Genomic DNA, 8766 nt, shown 5'->3' with positions numbered 1-8766 from the left:
ACGCCAAGAAGGCCGGGTACTCTGCACTACCACTCGGCCCGTAGGCTGAAATGATAGTCAGAGACCTCTCCCCAACCCGAAGGCGCAGGGATACGACCCTCTCATCCACTGGGGTAAACCCCAACACGAGACGGCTGAGCTGGGGGGCAACAAGCAAACCCACACCAGCCCGCCGCCTCTCCCCGTGGGCCACTCCAGATTAGAAGAGAGTCCAACCCCTCTCAAGGAGATGGGTTCCAGAGCCCACGCTGTGCGTGGAGGCGACCCCGACTATTTCTAGTCGATATCTCTCGACCTCCCGCACAAGCTCAGGCTCCTCCCCCCCCCCAGCGAGGTGACATTCCACGTCCCTAGAGCCAGCCTAAGCATCCAGGGATCGGGCCGCTGAGGTCTCCACCTTCGTCCGCCACCCAGTCCTCTTTGCACCGGTCCCTTTATGCAATATTTAACATTTAAATTGAAACAAATAGTGAAACAATTTAGACATATCAATGATTTATTGAATACCTCATTAAATAATAACATTTAAAATGCATGAACTAAAATTTAATGTAATTTTATTTTAGATCTTATCTAATTCTTTCAGTATTTATTTAAATATTATGGTTGTTGTGCTGTCACTATGCCTCTTCATCTGATTGGTTAACCTGCACAGCAAATCCATTATAATGACCAGTTAGCTCTGCCAACTGGCTTTGACAGGTAGAGTGAATACATAGAAAAGAAACCTCATGATGTCTTGAATTTTCAACAAATGGCGTCTCTGACTTCTACTCTGGCAGCCATGTCAGGCTTTTCTAGACAGGTTCTGTAGAGTCAGAATAGGAGGGGCAAAAGTGAATTACTTATGCTTGCAAGCAGCAGCAAAACATTGTCAAATATTTACTGAGATTTGTTTACAGTTACAGTTTAAATCAAATGTACCGCAAGCACTGGCACAAGCTACAGAAATGAATAAACTATCAGCATCAAATGATGACTGTCAATTTAACTCTGAAACTATGAGGATTTTCCTCTGTATGATTACAAGTATCCTGCTTTACAATCTGTTAAATATTCATTCATTTATATTTGATAATAAGACATCTTGATTAGTTTGGAGTTTGGATGTGTATCGCTTGCCCTAGGCAGCAGCTTATTTTGCTTCTGCTGTGGGCCAGCTCTGCAGGATGAGCTTATGGTACAGAGGTTCTGTACGTTGAGTTCTGACCCTACTTGCAGTAGTACTTGTTCTGCTTAGCTGTGCCTGTTGCCAAAATGTACCACTGCCATGTTACAGCACTCATTCTGAATGCATCTAGCCACTTTGCCAAGTGGTGGATGCCTTATACTTTACAATGTCTTGCAAAATATTAAAGCCTCTTGAACATTTTCATATTTTATCACATTACAACCAGACACTTTAATGTATTTCATTGAAATTTAATGTGATAGACCAACACTAAATTAGTTTTTGACCTTGCATTGGCTAGAACATACCTGGTTTCTGAACCTTTTAGAAATAAATTAAATTTGCATTTCCATTATTAATCCCTCTGACTCAGTACTTTGTAGAACCACCTTTCAGTGCAGATACAGGAGTAAGTCTTTTGCACATCTAGACACTGAATTCTTTACCCATTTTTCTTTGCATTGCAGCACAAGATCAGTCAGATTTAGCTTCTGTGAACACCAACTTTCAGGTCATGCCACCGATTCTCAACTGGGCCATTCTAACACATGAATATAATTACATCTAAACCCAATATTCTCTTAGAGAGGCTGGAACATGCTGTGGGGACCAGGAGAACAGCACTAGGGTGGTTTAAATCTTATTTAAATCTTATTCGTCTGACAGATTCTAGTTTGTTCATGTAAATGATAAATCATCTTCAAACTAATGGGTTAATTGTGGAGTACCACAGGGTTCAGTGCTTGGACCAATTTTCTTTATTAAATGTATGCTTCCAGTAGGTCAAATTATCAGACAGCATGCATACATTTTCACTGCTATGCTGATGATACTCAGCTTTATTTATCCTTAAATCCTGATGAGCCCAACCAGTTAGATAGACTACAGGCATGTCTGGAAGACATAAAAATCTGGAATACTTTGAATGTTCTGCTTCTAAATTCAGACAAGACAGAAGTTGTCGTCTTTGGACCGGAGTCTTTGAAAAGGAGGTAGGTTATCCTGGGCTATCTTTGTAGTTATGCTGCTATAGGCTTGGACTGCTGGAGGACAGAATGACCACTTTCATTCTCTCTGCTACATTCTCATACTACTCTCCTGTTTTGCCTTATTTGCTGTTATTTCAGCTTTTAACTTTAGGTTCTCTCACTAATCTTTCTCTTTCTAGAAGCTACACATGGCCTGGCTCTATGTTTAGCTGTGGCACCTTCATGCAGGGGGACATCGGCCAAGCTGCTCCTGTCAACAACTGGATGCTCACATTCTACAGATGATACACATGGCCCTGTCTCTCAAATCTATGAGAAAAAATCTGTTGTGAGCCATTAAAAAAAAGGTTTTTGGGATTTTGTGAGTAGGAAGCTTTTATTATTGAATAAACATAAAGTTGCACCCCTGGTAAAGATTTAAAGATGTGTGTATCATTTATTGCAGATGAATAATCTCACGGCACATTTTAGAAAACTCCAACTTTTAATTTGAGAACATTTTTCAGTGGAGAGAACCAAGCCATGTTCAGATATCTTTTAACCAAATCACCAGTAAACAGTTATCCTGCCTAATAATGTATACTTCACTTTTTGATGTTGATCAAAGTGTGTGCCTGAGTCTGGAAGTGTGACAAACAAGGCTGCATGAGGACCCATCTTGAACAGTATCAGGAGGAACAGTAAGGATGATGCTCAGGGTGGTACAACAAAATCAGCAAAGCTCATCATCAGAGAACTAAAGCTAAAGAGTGGCATCATGAAACTGTCTACATCTGATTGTTTAAGGATGCCTGTTTAACCCTACTGGGACTTTAACTTGAACTGTGTGGTTTGGTCAGAGCAGACAAAAACATTGATCTTGTCGGCCACACACTGTCCAGGTAAGTTTCGTATAAAACCAAAGGAAAGGTGGCTCATGCCCACTGTTAAGTACAATGGAAGATCTGTGATGCTGTGGGTCTGCATCTTCCCCAAAGGCCCTTGAAACCTTGTTAGAGAGCACAATATTATAAATTATTTGAAAACCATCAGATTTTAAATAAAAACCCATCATTGGGGGTTTCAGCAGGACAATCATCCAAAACATATGGCCAAACGAACATTGAAAAGAGTTAACAGATGAAGAAATCAGCCTGCATCCATGGTTACCTCAGTCCCTAGATCTAAATCCCACAGAAAACTGGTGGGGAGAGCTAAAGAGAAGGGAGCAGAGGAGAGGATCCAGGACTTTGTATGATATAGAGAAGAAAGTGGTTTATTAGCACTTCTGTCAGTTTGTGTCTCATTAAAAAAGATACACACTGTTATGTACTGTCCAGCATCTATCAGTGAACATGAGAACATTGCTAAAGTGCTTGTATGTCCAAAAACAGTTGTAGACAATTTGAGCATGCGCTCTATGTTCTGACCTCTAAGGAACCTGGAAATCAGCATAAGCAGAGATCACTGCTGACTTGCAGAAAGGGGGCCGAAGGATTTCTTTTATTGCGGAAGAAAAATGATTTGAACATATTCATGTTTAAAGAGAATATCACAACTGAAAACCGACCAAGACATGGCTGTCCACAGATTCACAGCTCGGATGGAAGAATCTGCAGATAGCACAACCATTGGTCCTGCAATCCAAAAAAGAGTGGATGGAAGATAGCCACAGATGAAATAAAGCCTTAGGTCAGAAGGCCCTGGTGTTTTGGCAGTCATTTGTGGTTTTGCATTTAGATCATTTTGGGTTGTGGTTGTCTTTGTCACCCACAGTCTTCCAATGTTAGGTTTACTCCTTGTTTTGTGATTCTTAGCTCCTTTCACGTTCTGTTCTTTGTGTACTCATTAAGATTTCTGTTTAGAAGGCCTACACATACTTTACAAGACCAGAGGAATTTGTTGTTTCTCTTAGTGGTGCAAGGAAAAAAAAAACAACATCATTGTGTTCTTGAAGCCAAGGATCTGAAAGTTCTGGCTGCTTGTTCCTGATGCATGTTCTATTGAGAAGCATTTTCTTGTGAGGCGTCCAAGAAATATGCAGGTGGGAGAAGTGGGAGAAACCTATGGACACTTCATAGGAGTTCTGAACTTGAGTTCTTGTAAATTTTGTAATATCCTGGCCAAAAATAACTTTGCTTTTTGGTAAAAACAGAACAGACGGACGGATGGATGGATGATCACCTGCAAAATGATGTTGGGTTTTTTTTGCACCCAAAAATGAACACAGTGCCTCCCCATGAACACAACATCCCACAGATGCAAAAGATCTCAAGCTGCAGCAGAGGTTCACCTTCCAGCAGAGCTGGTTTAGACCATGGTCGTCCAACTTGCTTTTCAGCATGTCATCAGATTCTGCTGGGGCCCAGGATTGAACCATCACTTGATTCTGGTGTGTTGAACCAGGGAAAGCTCTAAAACATGCAGGATATCTCCCCTCGATGACAGCTTTGGACCACTAGTTTAGATCACAGCATGTTCATGTGTTAGAAGGGACCAGTGAAACAAAAATGATGCTTCCAGATGCTCTCCATCCAATCTGACTGAGTCCGATTGGATGGAGAGCAAGTTTTTGTTGCAATCTTTCCCAATTCTGCCATTGTTCAACCATAAAAAATAAGAAAAAACAACAAAATTGTACAAGACACTGTACTCGTACTCGTCGCTTCCGCTTATCCGGGACCGGGTCGCAGGGGCAGCCGACTCAGCAGAGACGCCCAGACGTCCCTCTCCCCAGACACCTCCTCCAGCTCCTCCAGGGGGAGCCCAAGGCGTTCCCATGCCAGCCGGGAGACATAGTCCCTCCAGCGTGTCCTGGGCCGTCCCCTGGGCCTCCTCCCGGTGGGACGTGCCTGGAACACCTCCAGAGGAAGGCGTCCAGGAGGCATCCGGTATAGATGCCCGAGTCACCTCAACTGGCTCCTCTCGATGTGGAGGAGCAGCGGCTCTACTCCAAGCCCCTCCCGGATGGCCGAGCTCCTCACCCTATCTCTAAGGGAGTGCCCGGCCACACTACGGAGGAAGCTCATTTCAGCCGCTTGTATCCGGTATCTCGTACTTTTGGTCATGACCCAAAGTTCATGGCCATAGGCGAGGGTAGGAACGTAGACCAACTGGTAAATTGAGAGCTTTGCTTTTTGGCTCAGAGCTCTCTCTTCACCAAAACGGACCGGCACAGCGCCCCCATTACTGCGGCAGCCGCACCGATCCGTCTGTGGATCTCCCGCTCCATTTTTCCCTTACACGAGAACAAGACCCCGAGATACTTAAACTCCTCCACTTTAGGCAGGAACTCCCCTCCAACCTGAAGAGGACAGGCCACCGTTTTCCGGTCAAGAACCATGGCCTCGGACTTGGAGAAGCTGATCTTCATCCGAGCCGCTTCACACTCGGCTGCGAACTGCCACAGCGCATGCGCTGCCATCCTGAGGCGCCGGACGGTTTGCCAGAATCGCTTCGAGGCCAACCGGTAGTCCTTCTCCATGGCCTCACCGAACTCCTCCCAGGCCCGAGTTTTTGCCTCTGCCACAGCCCGGGCCACAGCACGCTTGGCCTCACGGTACCCATCAGCCGCCTTAAGAGTCCCACAAGCCAACCACAGCCGATAGAACTCCTTCTTCAGCTTGACAGCATCCCTTACTGCTGGTGTCCACCACCGGGTTCTGGGATTGCCGCCGCGACAGGCACCGCAGACCTTACGGCCGCAGCTACGGGCAGCAGCATCGACAATAGATGTGGAGAACATGGTCCACTCGGACTCTATGTCTTCAACATCCCCCGGGATCTGGTCAAAGCTCTCCCGGAGGTGGGAGTTGAATACATCCCTGGCCGGGGGCTCCGCCAGGCGTTCCCGGACCCTCACTATGCGCTTGGGCCTGCCAAGTCTGTCCAGCTTTCTCCTCCTCCAGCGGATCCAACTCACCACCAGGTGATGATCAGTGGACAGCTCAGCCCCTCTCTTCACCCGAGTGTCCAAAACATGCGGCCGAAGGTCTGATGATACGACAACAAAGTCGATCATTGACCTCCTGCCTAGGGTGTCCTGGTGCCAAGTGCACTGATGGACACCCTTATGTTTGAACATGGTGTTCATTATGGACAATCCGTGACTAGCACAGAAGTCCAATAACAAAACACCGCTCGGATTCAGATTGGGGAGGCCATTCCTCCCGATCACGCCTCTCCAGGTGTCACTGTCGTTCCCCACGTGGGCGTTGAAGTCCCCCAGCAGAATAATGGAGTCCCCGGGAGGGGCACTATCCAGCACCCCCGACAGGGACACCAAGAAGGCCGGGTACTCCGCACTACCGCTCGGCCCGTAGGCCGAGACGACAGTCAGAGACCTATCCCCAACCCGAAGGCGCAGACGACCCTGTCATCCACTGGGGTAAACCCCAACACGAGACGGTTAAGCTGGGGGCCAACAAGCAAACCCACACCAGCCCATAAAAAAAAATAAAAAAGAAAGAAAATTTTCCTTGATACAAGACACTGTATCAAGGATAAAATCAGAGGCTAAAGTTGGATAACCATCTTTGTCTTTCTCTCCCCCTTCTTTTACTTGCCATTCAGAAAAAAAACACCCACACTTCTACTTCTCTCACTTTTTGCTTCTTCCTGCAGTGTGTCTCCAATTTTTAGCATACAAGTTAGGCACCTTCAGGCTCTTCGAATCATTCCAAGCAGGTTGGCGTTGTTGGCAGAGTCATTTGGGAACTCACTCCTCCCTTTCAGTCACACGCAAAATAAATCCATGTGTTGCATGAGTCAGGCTGCTTCTGCAACTGTAAATGTGATGCTGAGCTGCTGCTGTTCAGGACCAGGAAATAAGCTGTGAATAAGGGAAGTGTGTTTCTCAGGCATCCCACCATTACTTTGGCATGTTTGTATCCACTATTCTCTGTTAATGTATACTCCACCTTTTTTATGGAGAGATTCAGATGTTTACTTTTGTAATAAGAGTAGATAATACTGGATGCGTTTGTATTTTATTTATTTATTTTTTCTTATCTTTTATGTATTTTGGATTGTAACAATGTCAGGGTATCAGCTTGCAAAGAAGGTCACAGAGGCCACCTGGGCCATGCTACCACCTGCTGGCTGGAAATATGTCTGCAACTGCTACTCCATGCTACACTAAGTTTACCATTAGATCTATTAGGCAAAAAAAAAAAAAAAGCAAAATACTAAACAGACCTATTCAATGAGAAATTCCAAGGGTAGTTTTGAGTACCTTGCTTCACTTATTTTCAGTAATAGCATGGGAGAGTTCATATTCATCTCTCCTTAAACATGCACGGAAACCTTTTGTGTAAACAAGGGGTCAACTACGCAAACTGCTTTTTACCAGGCTCTGCCAAGGTACACTGAATGCAGCATAACTTGGATTTGGGTGGTTTGGCTTTATTTAGTTGGTAGAGACTTTTGACAAATATAACTTTAAGAAGTTCTTTAAGAAGTCAGACAAATGTTTACTTGCTCCCAAATCAGAGCACACTGGGCGTTTTAGGAAGCCTCCTCAGTTGTTTTTACAAGAAATTGTAAATGTGCAGTGAAAACTAGAACTTGACCTTTCTTTTCATTGGATATGTACAGGGGCCAGCAGTATTAATACTGTGGTAAGGTTTTCCAAATTTCATCATGTTACAAACCTAAACTTCACCGTACTTTATGGGATTGATCAACAACAATAAAGTAGCACATAACCATGAAGTGAAAGGAAAATGATAGATGCTTTGATCTAAACTGTTCCAGTCTAGCTCAGGTCGTATGTTTAAAGTCCTTGCCCTGCTGAAAGGTGAACCTGCACTCCCGATAGAGTTTATTCCAGGACTGCTCTCTATTTAGCTCCACCCATCATTACATAAAGGTCTCAACAGCATCCCTGTCCACTAAAATTTTTTATTTTAATTTCTTCTGACCAGAGGACCATCTTCAACATGTTTGCTGTCTCGCCTTGAGGTCAACTTTCAAAAGGACTTCTTATGGAGTTCTTTCTTTATTAGTCTTCTAGTGAGCACAACAAATGTCCTATCAACACATTCTCTTGTCTGAGCTGTGGACCTCTGCAGCTCCTACAGAGTACCATGTGCCTTTTGGCTGCTTCTCTGATTAAAGCTATCCTTACCTGTACAGTCAGTTTAGGTTGATGGTCATGTCTCGGTAGGTTTGGAGTTTTGTCATAGTGTTTACGATTTCAGATGATGAAGAGATTGTTGTTTTATAGCCTAACCCTGCTTTAAACATCTACATAAGTTTCTTCCTGACCCGTCTGCTTGGTTCCTTGGTCTCCATGATGCTGCTTGTTCTCTAATGGTCTCTAACAAACCTCTGAGGCCTTCATAGAACAGCTGCATTTATACCAAAAGTCAAGTATTTAGTGGATTTTTGTGGCAGCCGATTGCACTGGATTTAAATTTGGGGTATCAGACCCAACATTAACCCATATCGCATGTTTGCCATATGGGTTAATGTTGGTGGATGTCGCGATAAACAAATACCTAAAAAGTGTCTTTCTGCTTTGGGTTCGTAGCAACCATAGACCTCAGATAACATGTCTATCCAGCTGCTGGAAAAAAAAAAGTTCATTATTACCATCACATTAACAAAATTGTTTCATGCCGCTGT

Source organism: Girardinichthys multiradiatus, chromosome 18 (genome assembly GCF_021462225.1).
Source record: "Girardinichthys multiradiatus isolate DD_20200921_A chromosome 18, DD_fGirMul_XY1, whole genome shotgun sequence".
Classification (NCBI taxonomy): Eukaryota; Metazoa; Chordata; class Actinopteri; order Cyprinodontiformes; family Goodeidae; genus Girardinichthys; species Girardinichthys multiradiatus.
Note: the sequence above shows the minus strand (reverse complement) of the source record.